Source organism: Grammomys surdaster, unplaced genomic scaffold (assembly GCF_004785775.1).
Source record: "Grammomys surdaster isolate TR1022 unplaced genomic scaffold, NIH_TR_1.0 220, whole genome shotgun sequence".
Taxonomy (NCBI): Eukaryota; Metazoa; Chordata; class Mammalia; order Rodentia; family Muridae; genus Grammomys; species Grammomys surdaster.
The window spans coordinates 5,720,731-5,734,998 of NW_021604665.1; the positions used below are offsets into that span (position 1 = coordinate 5,720,731).

Consider the following 14,268-nt stretch of genomic DNA (forward strand, 5'->3'; position numbering starts at 1 on the left):
AAGGAAGGAAGGAAGGAAGGAAGGAAGGAAGGAAGGGAAAAAGAGAGAGAGAAAGGAGGGAGGGAGGGAGGGAGGGAGGGAGGAAGGAAGGAAGGAAGGAAGGAAGGAAGGAAGGAAGGAAGGAAGGAAGGAAGGACTAGATGTTTTGATGCTTCTGTTTCTAGCCTCCACAGAAGCTATGTCTAGTCCTGTCCTCTCTGTCACTGAACTTGGAGCCATGAGCCTCATCTGCTGCCTGTTCAGGTCTGAGTCCTGGAAGGTGACAGAGGCCCAAAGGACAGGCAGACAGGAAAACACACACACAAGGAACAATGGGGCAGAGATGGTCAATGGGAAACCTAACTTGCCAAGGGGACAACCATGACTGATGGGTGCTAAGGAAATGTTAGCGCTGGCCTAGTCACACAGAACACAACTGTGAGAGAGGACCAGGCTTCCTTCCATACACTGGCCATGGAACAAAGAACCAGCTCTGTGGAACAGGAGATTAGATGACTGCCCTGGCCCAGGAATTTGATGGTTGCAAATTCTAACCTTCCTGCCAACACCCAGATGTTTTTATAACTCAGACTCCCTCTAAAAAGAGAGAGAGAGAAAAAAAAAAAAGAATTAACCAATCCCCATTCTATTTAATGAGTAAGTATAGCTGCATGTGTTGGCACACACCAATAATCCCAGCACTTGGAAGGTTCAGGAAGGAAGGCAGGAGTTCAAGGTCATCCTCAACTACATAGCAAATTCAAAACTACCTTGAGCTGTATGAGACCCAGTCTGGGGGAATATATAAGCATATATGTACGTGTGTGTGTGTGTGTGTGTGTGTGTGTGTGTGTGTGTACTGAAAAAGAGGCAGGTATTTTACATTTCTTTTCTTATTCAGGGGAGGCTCACATTTGCAAACTTGTTTTTTAAACAACGTGAGCCAAAGTAAAACCCCACTCCAAAGCTTCTCACTTAAGCAAACACAGAAGGTAATTGATTCCTCCAAGAGGCAGGAGAAAGCAACAAACCTGTGCAGATACATTCTATAGCCCCTCAAGTCCCATAACTCTATTGACTACTCCATCTTCTGGTCCTGCCCAGCAATTCAGTTATTCTCAGAGAGGATGGATCTTAAATCCACATCAGCTCTTAATGTCTGCCAGAGTCTTGATGACACAGAACAAAGCAAAATCCCGCTACGCCACCTGCTGGTAGGAGTATAATTTAAATCAAAGTCAAAAGTGTATAGGAGTCTAGCAGGCTCAGAACCAAAAATCTAGCGGGCATGTTTCTTCTGCCAATAGAGACATCAGCAAAGTGGCAGAAGGCTGGGTACCCTGTACAGCCAAACCACGTCCATATTCATTCAAGCAACTGCACAGCTGTTCCAAAGCCTTCAACTACAGCAAGTGCATCTTGTGCAAACTGAAGGACATTATCAAAATCAGTTTCTCACGTAGGACACTGATTCGACTCACATTAATTTATGCTTTGGGTTCGGTAATTTGAATCAATCTTCAGAGCCATACTATTTAGACAAGCTTATCAGTGGATTACAAAATTGACTAACTCCCATGGCTAATCAAAATGGCCACGTGGTATGGAAATCTTGACTAACTTCCATGCTAATCAAAATGGCCACGTTTTATGAACATCTCTCTCTCTCTCTCTTTCACCTCTGAAAAATCGTTCTGCAAGGTGTTGCTCAGAGTATAGTCCAAGGATAACCCCCATGGAGGTCTGTGAGACATGCGCACTTACAGACTCTACCATAGATGTGCTAGATCGCAAGCTCTGAGGGTGAAGACCAGGTTCAGCAAGACCTTCAGCAAGCTTATTTACCGGCAACTGACATGTTGGTATTTGCCTGTAATCCAAGCGCTCCAAAATGTGAGATCTATGTATTGTGAATCAAAGACCAGGCTGAGTTACAGAGGAAGGTCAAAGCCATTGCCTGGTTACACTTGAGAGACCCTGGCTCCTGAGCTGGGGAGATGGTTCAATCAGTAAAATGTTTGCTGTACAGTATGAGTCTAATCTCAGAACCCAAGTAGAAGCCGGGCAGTCCCAGCAGCAATCCCAGTGTTGGAAAGGCAGAAGAAGGAGACACATTGGGACTTGCTGGCCAGCCAGTCCAGGTGAATCAGCAAGCTCCAGGTGCCGTAGGGGACATCATCTCAAAAACTGAGGTGGGCAGCAGTTGAGAAAGATGCTAATGTCAACCTCTGGTGTCTACCTGCATACATGGACATGTGTACCCACACAAACATACAGAGAGAGGGGGCAGGGATAGAATATGAAAGAGACTGACTGACTGACTGGTTGACTGGCTGACTGACTGCAGACAGACAGACAGACAGACAGACAGACAGACAGAGTCACTGACTGACTGAACCTGGCTTTAAAACAATAAACAGTGAAGCAATAATACTTCAGTTGGAAGCAAGTACACAACAGAAGACCAATAATATTAATACAAAATGGGTTTGAAAACTCCAGACTTCTGGATTTTGTAAAATGCCATTAGCCTAAGCCTATTTCATCCCTACTCCGTCTAAGTAAATGAAGACCGTGAAACTCGTGCGGGAGTGTAGACAACCGCGTGTGAGTTCATGTCAATTTATGCTGTGGCTCAGAGATATTTGCACATCAAACTCGAATCTGAGTTTACACTGGGGATCCTGGGTCTTTTGTAAATGTGGAGAGAGTAAATTCAGAATCAAAATGTCTTGAAGAAACAGTTTTCTAGGAATGCTGCCAGTCCCTTCTCTCAGGGTGACCTTAACTTTCAGATTGAGGAATCTTCCCCTCTCCTGATTAATACTTCAAGGGATGATTAGTGGGCTTTGTTCATGGAGACAGGGGGACACCCTGACTCATGACCTGCCTTCTCCAGAGCTCTCAAAGTTGTGACTTTAGCACAGAGGTCCTGTGTGGACCACAGAACAAATGGGTGCACCCTGTTCCTGGCCCCCCAACAAGAAATGTGGAAACCCTGTGGTCCGACCTTTGCCATCTTCCTTCTCAATGACATTGGGGAGCTTACAGATGAACTCTACACACCTGATTCAGGATTCCATGGGACCCCCCCCCTTGCTCGGATAAAGGCTTATTTCTGAATCTTTAGAATCAAATTAGGACATCGTCAGATACCTGTTTGTGCAAACGTTAATTTCAAGTGTATTTAAATAACTTCGTCTCTTGCTTTTCCTCATCTCATCAAGCAGAGATGCTTCCACTGTGTAATCACGATAATGAATAAACATGGGGTGCTTACAAAGGACTCCAGCACCGCCAAACTATCAATTGTTAATTCTACCAAGTGACGGAATGTGCCTTCCTTGGCAGCGACTCCATCAAGCCATGATTATGGTGGGAAAGGTGCCCATACCCATATCTTCAGTGCCTCTGGAGAGTAAGCCCACAATCATCCCTGGGACTCCACCTTGGGTTCCTCTGGGTTATTTCCTCTCCCAACTCACCTCTCCATGCCACCTCTGAGAGGCATAAATTGTTGTGGCATTTACAAAGTCATGGGCTACATGATTATTAATTGGCAGAGGTCTGGAAGCAGCTATTAACAGACTAAACAAGCACAGAATATATCCAGTGGGCCCTTATTATCTGGATAAAATGACAATTTCATAATAAGCATTTGGCCTGGAGGATCCAAATCACCATGAAATGCTTTTGTGTGTCGGGACGAGGACAGTCAACACTCATCCTGGAAACAACACATTCATTAGTTGTCCTGTCCCTACCCAGGCCTAAGCCATGCACCAGAAGAGTCAGGGCAGCCTTTTGTGCCGAGAGAGAATGAATGACCTCTTAAAGGCTTTGCCTCTGCTCTGCCACAGGCTACTGAGGTGTCTTCATCCCTGTGTGTCTTTCTTCCTTCTTGCATGGAGGACACTAACGATGGTGCCTTCTTTATAGGACTCTGGGGACAAAATGGCTAGTATGGTAAAATGGTACAGCCACTATGAACAGTAGCATGTTATCTCTAGAGAAAATTAAGCACAGAATTCCATCAGGTCCAGAAGCCCTACTGTGGATATATAACAGCAACAACTGAAACCAGGGACTTGAGTAGCTATTGTATTTGTAATAACAGTTTGATAACACACAATTTGCTTTTTTTTTTCTCGGAAAGGATTTGAAGTTGAGTGTGTAGGGAAAAGGGAAATGGAGAGGATCCGAGGTGAACTGAGGTAGGAGAAAGAACATGACAAAATATATTGTATGAAAATAATTTTAATTTTAAAAATGAAAAGATATTTATACTTACCAATCAGTGCACATTTTAATTACTGCACTGTCCATCTTATATCTGTGATTTTTTATCCTACTTGTGATGGTTTGCATATGCTCAGCCTAGAGAGTTTCACTATTAGAAGATGTGGCTCTGTTTGAGTGGGTGTGGCCTTTTTTGGAGTAGATGTCGCACTGTGGGTGTGGGTGTCAGCTTTAAGAACCTCACCCTAGCTGCCTGGAAGCCAGTCTTCCACTAGCAGCCTTCAGATGAAGATGTAGAACTCTCAGCTCTGCCTGCACCATGCCTGCCTGGATGCTGTTATGCTTGATGATAATGAACTGAACTTCTGAATCTGTAAGCCAGCCCCAATTAAATGTTGTCCTTTATAAGACTTGCCTTGATCATAGTGTCTGTTCACAGCAATAAAACCCCAACTAAGACACTATTAAAGGACTATAATGTATAAATATATGCTAGAAAGAAACAAAATAGATATACTTTGCAGTAAACAAGAAGACGGGAGCAACTTAAATGTCCACTGACAACCCAAGAGGATGTGGGAGACAAATCCCTAATAGGTGAGCAAATTCCAATGCCTGCTACAATATGAATGATCCTCAAAGGCATTGTGCCAAGTGACGTAAGCCAGTCACAGAAGGACAAATATTGTATGTCCCCATTTACAGAAGGTACCAAGTGAAGCGGAATTCAGAGTCACCAAAAGTAGAATGGTGGATGGCAGCAGTCATGGCACAGGGTAAGGAGGCAGGGCTCAATGGCTATGCTTCAGTTTTATACAAAGAAAGAATGCCTTGGATAGAAAGAGATGGTGATACGCCAGCACAGTGATTACTTCGAGCAATTGAAATATAGCCTTGAGAATGGTTGATATGATCAATTTTATGTTATTTCTGTTTTTCAAGGCCCCCTCCAAAAAACAGCATATTCAAGACAGCAACTTCATTGCTAGCAATTGTTGCTGCTATTGTTTGTTCTAAAAGCTCAGTAGACAAACATTTACCACACATCCCCTAACAGTATAGATAATAAACACTCAGCTAGACATGATACTCCATAACTGTAATCCCAACAGTCAGGAAGCAAAGGCAGGAAGGTTGCCATGAGCTGACTTCGAGGCCAGTCAAGCCTACAGAGTAACTTCCAGGACAGTCTAGGCTATACTGTGAGACTCTGTTTCCAAAACTCTCATGAAAACAAAAGACATTTGACTTGCTCCTTGTAGTCCAATACCAAAACGTTGCCATAAAAGTCCCTACTGATAGACTCCAAGTTCTTCAGACACAAGGCCTAGTGGCTCCTGAGCTAGAACTAATTTGAATGCTTCCTTTCTGAGGATAGCTTTCATGGTACCAAAAAGCACCGTGCAAGCTTCCAGAAGAGAGAAGCAACCAACATACTACCCAGCTATGACACTTATCATCCACAACAACAATCAACATGGCATGACAACCCTAAGGATGCCATGGTGGCATACACACCTTGGTGGTAACCAAAAGCTCTCTAACTGGACTTAAGACCTGTTCGACAGGAGGAAAATCATGCCTGATACTAGAAATCTACCCAACCACCCAGCACTAGAGATGCATGGATCCTGGAGGAGAGCCTACAACCTATAACAGTATAATCTCTAACTACATTCTGTGTATTTGTCTTTGTATCCACAGGTAAGTGTAAGCCTCGCTCTCTCAACAAGGAAACTTCTCTTTATAACAGACAGAGATATTACAGAAAACTACAACCGATCAAAATGCAGAGATGTGGAGCCCAGCCACAATACATAAATCAACAAAGCATTCAATACCTAAGGCTCAGGGGTTATTGCAGAAGACAGGGCAGAAAGATCATAGTATCCAGAGGATCCAGAAGGTTAATGTGAGAGTGTGTCTCCCAGCAATGTCAAAAGCCAAGGATCATCAACATGACTGCCTAGCCATGAGCTGAAGAAGTTCAACAGACATAACAACGTGGACATGGAAATACCATGAGGCCACAACCTCCTCAAAGAACTATAGAGAGCCAAAAAATGCTGAGACAAGGAGGTAGTCTTCCCAAGGGAAGAGCACACCAATTTGCCATTCAATACCAAATGGTTAGCCCTGAAAACATACATACATACACACATACATACATACATACATACATACATACATACATACACACACACACACAAGCACACACATACACATACATACATATATACATACATACATACATACATACATACATACATACATACATACACACATACAAGTAGCATTGTACAAACTGAGCAGGTTATATTTAGAAATATATATATACTTAGGCATGTAACAAAAATAAGTTACAAAAGAGGTCTTGAATTTGGAGAGTTGGGAGTATTATATGGGAAGATCTGGAGGGAGAAATGGCAGAGGGAACTGATATAACTGCATTATAATCTCAAAAATAAGAGAAGGAGGTGAGGAGAGAATCCTGCTCTCCCACTCTTGTTGGCCGGGACTCCTGAACCTTGCAGGGGAGTATCACAATGTGAGCCAGCAAGTCTCCTAAATCTTTTCAGCGGCACATCAATGCCTAAGTTTTGAGGTGGGGAGAATTCAGCACATAAGAAAGATGAGATTGGTACCAAGGGACACACACAGAGCCATCTTCCAGCTTGCTTAATGCAGCTCCGTGCTCCTGACAGACCCTATGGTCTGCAAAGAACAGGGCAGAATTTGAAAGAGGTCTGAGCGTGGTATCCTGGGAGGAACCAGCCTAGAGCAACTAATTTTATGGCCATTTTGATTTGTGTGTGCATGAATATTTGTGTGGGGGGAGGGATAGTTCGTGTGAACTGAGAAGGAATTAATTCAAAAATAGAGATGAAGAGAGCCCTGTCTGTTCTGCAAGGCGCATTGCATCATCAGCTCTGAAAGCAGAGAGAGAAGGCAACAGATGCTCCCATTACAATCCACAGGCCATCAGAAGAGCTGCCAACTGCTTTCATCAGCAGTGAGGATTACGAATCCCCGTCCCATCCACAATTCCTTGCTCCCACTGATAAGTGCAGAAAAGAATGCACCCAGTAACTTTTTCTTCAGATTCTCTTAAACATCTCATTGTACCAGATCCAGCCTTTCAGGCTGTTTAAAATCTTAACGCTAGTTAAAGGCTTGTTCTGATACCAACTCACAGAATTTGACTTCTTCAGCAAACATGGATGTACTACAGGTCAGGTGTAGTGGCACACAGCTGCAATCTCAGCACTCAGGAGACCAAGGCAAGAAGAGTACTGTGAGTCCAAAGCCAGCCTGGGTTATACAGTGAGTTCATGACAGCTGGGGCTATACTGTGTGAACCTTATTTGAAAAGCCAAAAGTTGGGTGGGCGGTGATAGAGTGTTTGCCTAGCATGCACAAGGTCCTAGGTTTGGATCCCTAGCCCCATTCCATTTCACTACCTCCTCACCCCCAAATTCAAAATAATAATGATGATAATGATAATAATAGTAATAATTAAAAAATAGAAAAAGACTTTCAAAATTCCTTTTAGCTTTTGGATAACTAACTATGAAAGCATAGCATACGAATGACAACACTTCCTCAGCTGATTTGCTATCCTTCCTCAGGTGGATCCAGAGCATCTCTGAACCTTGAAGATTGCTATTGCATGAGGAGGCTCCATGGTCAAGAGGAGGCCTGCAGACCACATGATGTGCACCCCACTTCCCCAGCCATGAGATCACCAGAGTCCCCCCCAACGGACATTGCCGAATAAACAAGGTGGGGAAGGTGATGAGAACCCCTCTTAGCGAAACAATTGAGTCTCAACAGCTGCGTGTTGATCAAAGCAGAGGAGGCAAACGGAAGCTCATCAAAATGTGAAAAGGTGCGTGTCTCTGTAGAAGGGTAAGGTAGGTTTTTAACCTTCCATTCTGTATTCATCCACAGTATTTGAATTTTCAACTCCAAGCATGCATTGCCTTTGTAATTTATAGAACAAATAAAAAAATCTTTAAAATTAAAGCCATGGGTAACCAAAAACAAAACTTGTCTAGGCAATAAGAGTCCTGGGATCCCTGTTATAAACCCTGAGGAACCCCACCCGGAACTGAGGAGCTATTGGTAGCTGTTGGCTGCTGGAGAAGGAAACATCCATTTTCTTCAGGAATGTGGCCCTGGTAGGTTGCCCATGCTTCTGTAGATGGCCTGTCATACATACAGGCAGCACTGATTGGTCTCAGGGAGTTAAAATCAAAGACATGAAGTCGAGAGGGAGATATGGTAGAGGTAGACCCTAGGAATGGTTGGAGAAGGGATACATATGATGAAAATACATTGTATACATGAACAACATTCTCATATCTTTAAACTCAGCATTCTCCAGGCAGAGGCAGGGAGATGACTGTGAGTTTAAGGCAAGCCTATCCTACATAATGAATTCCAGGCTACCCAGGGCTACACAATGAGATCCCTTTCTATAATTAATTAATTAATTAATTAATTAACTAATGAATGTTAAAGTCTGTGATTTGAAGCTCATTGAGTCACAGGCAAGCAACTATGCTATACAAAAGAAGCTTAGGTGTTCAGTGATGTGTTTGTAAAAAGATAAAAAGAGGATATGTTCTATGGGTGTGTGGTGAGTTATTGGGGAAGGGGGTGCCTCAGCGAGCCCATGCTGAGGCATCTCTTCCCCATGAGGGACCAGCCACACGATGGTATAGTATAGAATAGAGTTTATTCAGGGCATGGGGAGGGAAGTTAAGAGGGTAATAGAGGCAGAGAAAGGCAGAGAGAGAAACAGAGGCTGACCATGACCAGGTGGAGAGCGGGAGGGGAAGAACACAAGATGGCAAGATAGAAGTAAGAGGCAAGAGAGCAGGAGATGAATAGAGCAAAAGTGCAAGAGTACAAGAAAGCAGGACATCAAGAGAGAGAGGAGGAGGCAAGTAGCTCCTTTTACAGTGGGCCAGGCCTACCTGGCTGTTGCCAGGTAACTGTGGGGGTGGAGTTTCGACAGAATGCTAACATTCAGGCAAAGGAGGACATAAAAGTGAAGAAATGAGACTGAAATTTCAAAGACGACGTAAGGACACACAGTACAAATGAGAAAGTGAAAAATCCAAGCCAATGCAATGGCTTTAAATGTAATAATAATCACCGAGAATTCCACCTTGAGATTTTTAAAATAATTTTATGGTATTTAAATTTTTGTGCATGTGTGTGTGCTTGACGTGTGTGTGTGTGTGTGTGTGTGTGTGTGTGTGTGTGTGTGTGTGTGGTCAGAAGACAGCTCACAGGAGTCTGCTCTCTCCTTCCACCATGTGAAAAGAGATCAAACTCAAGTTATCAGGCTCGGCGGTAGGTACATTTACCAAATGAGTTATCTTCTCAGCTGTCCACCTTCAGATCATTATAGCGCTGCAGAAGTGTGCAAGGGCTTTGTAGCTTAGCCATACAAAGCTTATGCCATTTTTTTTTATTTAGCAACAACAATTAAAAAATATATCCTATGTTTTCTCTTTATTTCATCATTTTAAAATCATCATTCTTCTCTAAGCAGGACACTTTCTTCATACGTGCTAGCAGTAATCAATTTCAAAAAAAGGAAACAGTTTGTCCATGATTCCATTGCCTGTTGAGTAAAAGGACCTCCTCTGAATTTGTCAGGTTGCCGTGTTATTAACAAATACCCCCAATATCAGATACCACAGCTTCCGAATTAAACTCATTTGTGTTCACACTAACAACCCACTACAGTAAGATCTTGACAATGTGCACACAGTATCCAGTTTTTACCAAAGCAATGTTCCAACAACTGAGGCAAGCCGGTGAAAGAAATCTTCTGCTGAGAGAGCCAAGAGAACTGTCCCACCACAGCATAAAAACTACTGCACATACGTCTTTTTTGGAGCAGACACCAGGCTGAGAGTCAGGACTCCAGGATCCCAATCCAGGCTCCCTGTATACATACCACAGTGGGATCAAGATGTAATAGCTCCTCCCTCTGAAAGCTGAGCTGAGCTACTTCCCAGATTTGCAGTTAGAGCCTTTGCATATTTCCTTAAACCGGAATGCATAATTAAGTCCTTATTTGAATAAAAAGGGAGGGGAAAACACCCCTTGGACAGGCTTTCTAGAGGAAAGTGGACTGAACTTAAGTGTCGACTGTAAAGCTGCAAGTTATTTTTATTTTTGGACAAATATCAAATAGATGGGAAGACAAAGTTAGCGGTCTCTTGGGAGAAGTGGTCACGCTGCAGAATGAGGATTTAGCAGCCTGTTAGAAATGCGATTCTGTGGGACAGTTCTCCAGGTCAGAGCCACCTAAGGCTCTGACAATGACTTTGGGAAATAACATTTTCAAACCAAATAGCTATGGAGTGATGAAGGTGAGTAAGAGTGTCTCCCCAAGCCCATGGTACAACAGCTTTGTCATCTTTGGGGAAGATAACCCCGAATGATCAAGTGCAGGCCTAGAAGTCATCCTGTGACCCTAGATGACCTGCCACCAACATCCGATGATGCCAACCCATGTACTCAAACAATTCATCCTACCACTCCGTTGCTGCAGTATGGTGGACAGAGTACATGCAAACCTAGTCCATTCACTATGATGTTTTCTCCTCCTTGTAAGGAAACAGAGCCACAGAAGGGCTGCAAACTCCAAAAAAGAAAAGAAAAATCAAGGGGAGAGTACTCTTAGGCAAGTTCTAATGAGATCATAAAACCCAATTGGAGAATTTTATCATTAGGCTAAGCCATGCAACATAGAACTCCCCCAAACTCTACAACCAGGTGACTAATTGGAGTTGAAAAATGTCAAAAAAGACTCCATCCCCTTACCACAGGCAATATAGGATTCCATACCCGGTATACTCAGTATGACAGATAGGGTGATTTTGGTCAATGCAAGCTCAAATCAGGCAGAGGATTGGCTGCTGATGACATCATACCCATTGGTTAATCCCCAGTGAATACAGTTTTAATACCATATGCATCAATATATCATTTACATAACAAAGTATTATAATAAGTGTAACAGTAAACGAGGGATGTAGATAAAACAACTATTAACAAAGACTCTGTGACACAGAAAAGGAGGTGGGTGTGAGGACAAAGCGAAGATCTGTTCTTTTTTACTAACAGGAACTAGGTTACCAAACAATACCCACCTCAAAAAAGATCACAAAATGAATATTGAAATCCAAGTGACCTAGAACAGTCCAGTACTAGAAATATCAGAGGCTGCTTCCAATGGAGAACATTCAATAGCAAAGAGATATTCATAGGCATATTTTCGCAATGGGGTGAAATAATAAAACCATTCACATGGCCGGCAAACTGCTGCTCTGGAGAACTTTATTACAGCTAACAGGGAAAACAAGCCCATCAAAGCATGACTTAAGTCTTCCAACACATTGTGACATGTCAAAGGGTAGTTAGTACTGAGAGAAGAGAGAAAAGTCTAGAAAAGCAGAATGGGAGAGGAATTTAGGGAGGGAACCTTGAAACACAGCTATCGATCAAGCTATTGAAACTAACTATTGATCAGAAAGCATCCACACCTAGAGAGCTCTGTGCACCAATGAATGACACCAAATCTCTGGGTCACTGGGAGAGGACATTAGTCACCATCAGTTGGAGAGACTCTGGAAAGTACTCTTACCATCTTAACAAGACCTGTGTTTCCAACCCAAAGAACATGGGCTTGCACCCTGACTTGTGACTCTCAAGTTAGCAGAAATGTTCCTCATCCAAGAATTGGTTGTAGAATTCTTCAAATCAAATCAAACATCTGTTTCTAAACAACCAAGCAGTCAACACTACATTGTCAGACTACCATCCCTTAATTATATTGGGTTTTTATTGCTGTTTGTTTGCTTGCTTGCTTGCTTGCTTGCTTGTAGCAAGGATGTTTCCACAAAGCTTAGTCACAGATGTGCACAGGTTTGGGTGCCTGAGTCAGCAGATGGGCTATCCCTGTATCAAGGATATTATAGAAAATATCAGACTAAGGATTCAACGGAAATATCCCCTCTCCCACTGCTGCTGCCGCCAAGCAGGGATTTTGCCTGTCACGTCATATTAACTTTGCTCTTCTTGGAGGGAAGGCCATTAAAAAGTTAAAAGCAAAAGGAGTTCGAGGATCAGTACGCTTCACCAAAAGGGATACTTCAATCCCGGTGGGTTTAGCACGTGGCTGTTACTCCAAGAGTCTGTGAGCTTGTACGTATGCATATTTCTGGCTGATTCATAACTCAGCTAAGCTTTCTCAACAGGGCATGTGGAGTCCTCTGCGTTCAAGAGAATAACACACTAGCACTAGCGAGAGGCTTGTGGCTTGGGCTGCCTTCCCTGATGAAGGCTATCAAGCTTTCTGTTTCCAATTCCCCAAGGACAAGCTTGGGTTAAAGACGCCCTGCGGTGGGAGACAAGTGGCCATGCAACTGAAGCAAGAGGGAAATAAATGTCGAGGTGCTAGCTGCTTTGGTGGACAAAGCCGAGATGCCTCACCAGAACTCTGAGACCCTCCCCTTTTAACCACTTGAGCTCCCAGCCAGCCCAAGCCTGTCTATCAGAGACCCTGGAAACAGCCCACCTTCTTCCTTCTGCTAATACGTGTAAGGATCTCTGCTCGGATGCAAAAGGATGAGACCTCCAGGCCAGCGTGGCCAGACAGAACCCCCAGCTCATGGAGTGTTCGCTCTGAGATTGCTCACCCCAGTTCATCAAGTGGCTGTCTCAGCACCAGTGACTCCAGAGTCTCTGAACTCCCAAATTGGAAAGTGGCTGCTGCCCGCCATCCCTACTCATAACCCCTCGCTGCACGCATCCTTACTTATCGGTGTCTCTTCTAACTTTAGGATGCACGCGGCTGATTCAAGTACTTCCCCTCTGCTCCCTGCTAAATGCCGGAGTGACCAGGGCTACTCCGAGCCTAGTTGAACTGAAATTAGCCCCAAAGGCCACTCCTGCCGCCGAGACCATGCTTACGCATAGGGTTCAAGACTGCTCCAACCCCTTCTCCCGCCAGCTCTTCCCCAGAGCCCATTCTTACTAGGCTAGAAAGAGCAGCCGAGTCAGATCCGGGAGTCCAGAATGAAGCGCCGATCGCAGCACTGAAACCAAAGGATGCTTAGCTGGCCGCTTGCCCAGGAGAGCCCCTGGAACAGCCCATCACCCTCTTAGTTCAGCCTAAAGTGGGGAAAGTTCCGCAGCTGCTGCAAAGAGAAGCCGAAGCTACCGTGTCTTAAAAGAGAAACATTGTCCCAGGCAGCTCCCGGAGGGAGCAGACAGCCCTGCGCGCTCAGCAAGTGCGCCCCGTCCAGGGTGGCTCCAGACTAGCTGTGCAGAAACCAGCCCAGAGCTAGCTAGCTGACCAGGAGGAGCCCCGGCTGGCCGCTGACAGTGCTGATTGGTTAGGCTGCCCAATTGCCCGCGCCCTTGTCAAACCCCGCAGTCCACGTGGGCCTGTCCTCTGCGCTCACCCCAACCCTCCCCGCACCTCCCCACCCTGCTGCTGTGTGCGCCTCTCCCGAGCGCCTCGCTGTGGCCACTACTCTCAGGTTCTGGAGGAAAGGTGTTGATTCTTCTGAACACCTGAGAACCAAGTTAAGCCCTGCATAAGGTAGGAGAATTTTAGAGTTCTGCTCCCAGTTAAAACCATTTCCTCCACGGACCCACTACAGACTGCAAGCAGGCATCCTCTAACGTGTGCAAAAGCAATCTGGATGCATGTGTAACGTCTTTGCGTGAGAAAAGGAGAAAACTTGACACACATGTTAATAGCTAACTGATTTTAAAAAAAAATATTGTTTTAAAGGGGCTGATTGCCTAAGTATGGAAGAGACCAGCACTACATAAAACCAGATGTGGTGATGCAATCTGTGTAGGAGGTACAGAAGTTCAAGGTCATCCAAGACCGGTAGCGAGTTTGAGGTTAGCCTGAGTCCTGTTTCTAAAATCCAGTTCTTCTTTGACGCCCTTCTGCCTCGTTTCAGCCCTGCCAACTCGCTTTCCCCTCTTCCCTCACAGAAGTAACTA

At 44.3% G+C, this 14,268-nt stretch overlaps 1 protein-coding gene across 1 annotated transcript in view; it reads right to left on the reverse strand.

The window, feature by feature from the left end:
* The window catches only part of Tafa4 (TAFA chemokine like family member 4), a 204,261-nt gene extending 190,691 nt beyond the window's left edge, over positions 1 to 13,570 (reverse strand). Inside the window, exon 1 of the mRNA XM_028773113.1 lies at positions 13,283 to 13,570. The gene's annotated coding sequence lies outside the window, so the exon portion shown is untranslated. The remainder of the gene's footprint in view (positions 1 to 13,282) is intronic.
* Positions 13,571 to 14,268: the final 698 nt, after the last annotated feature.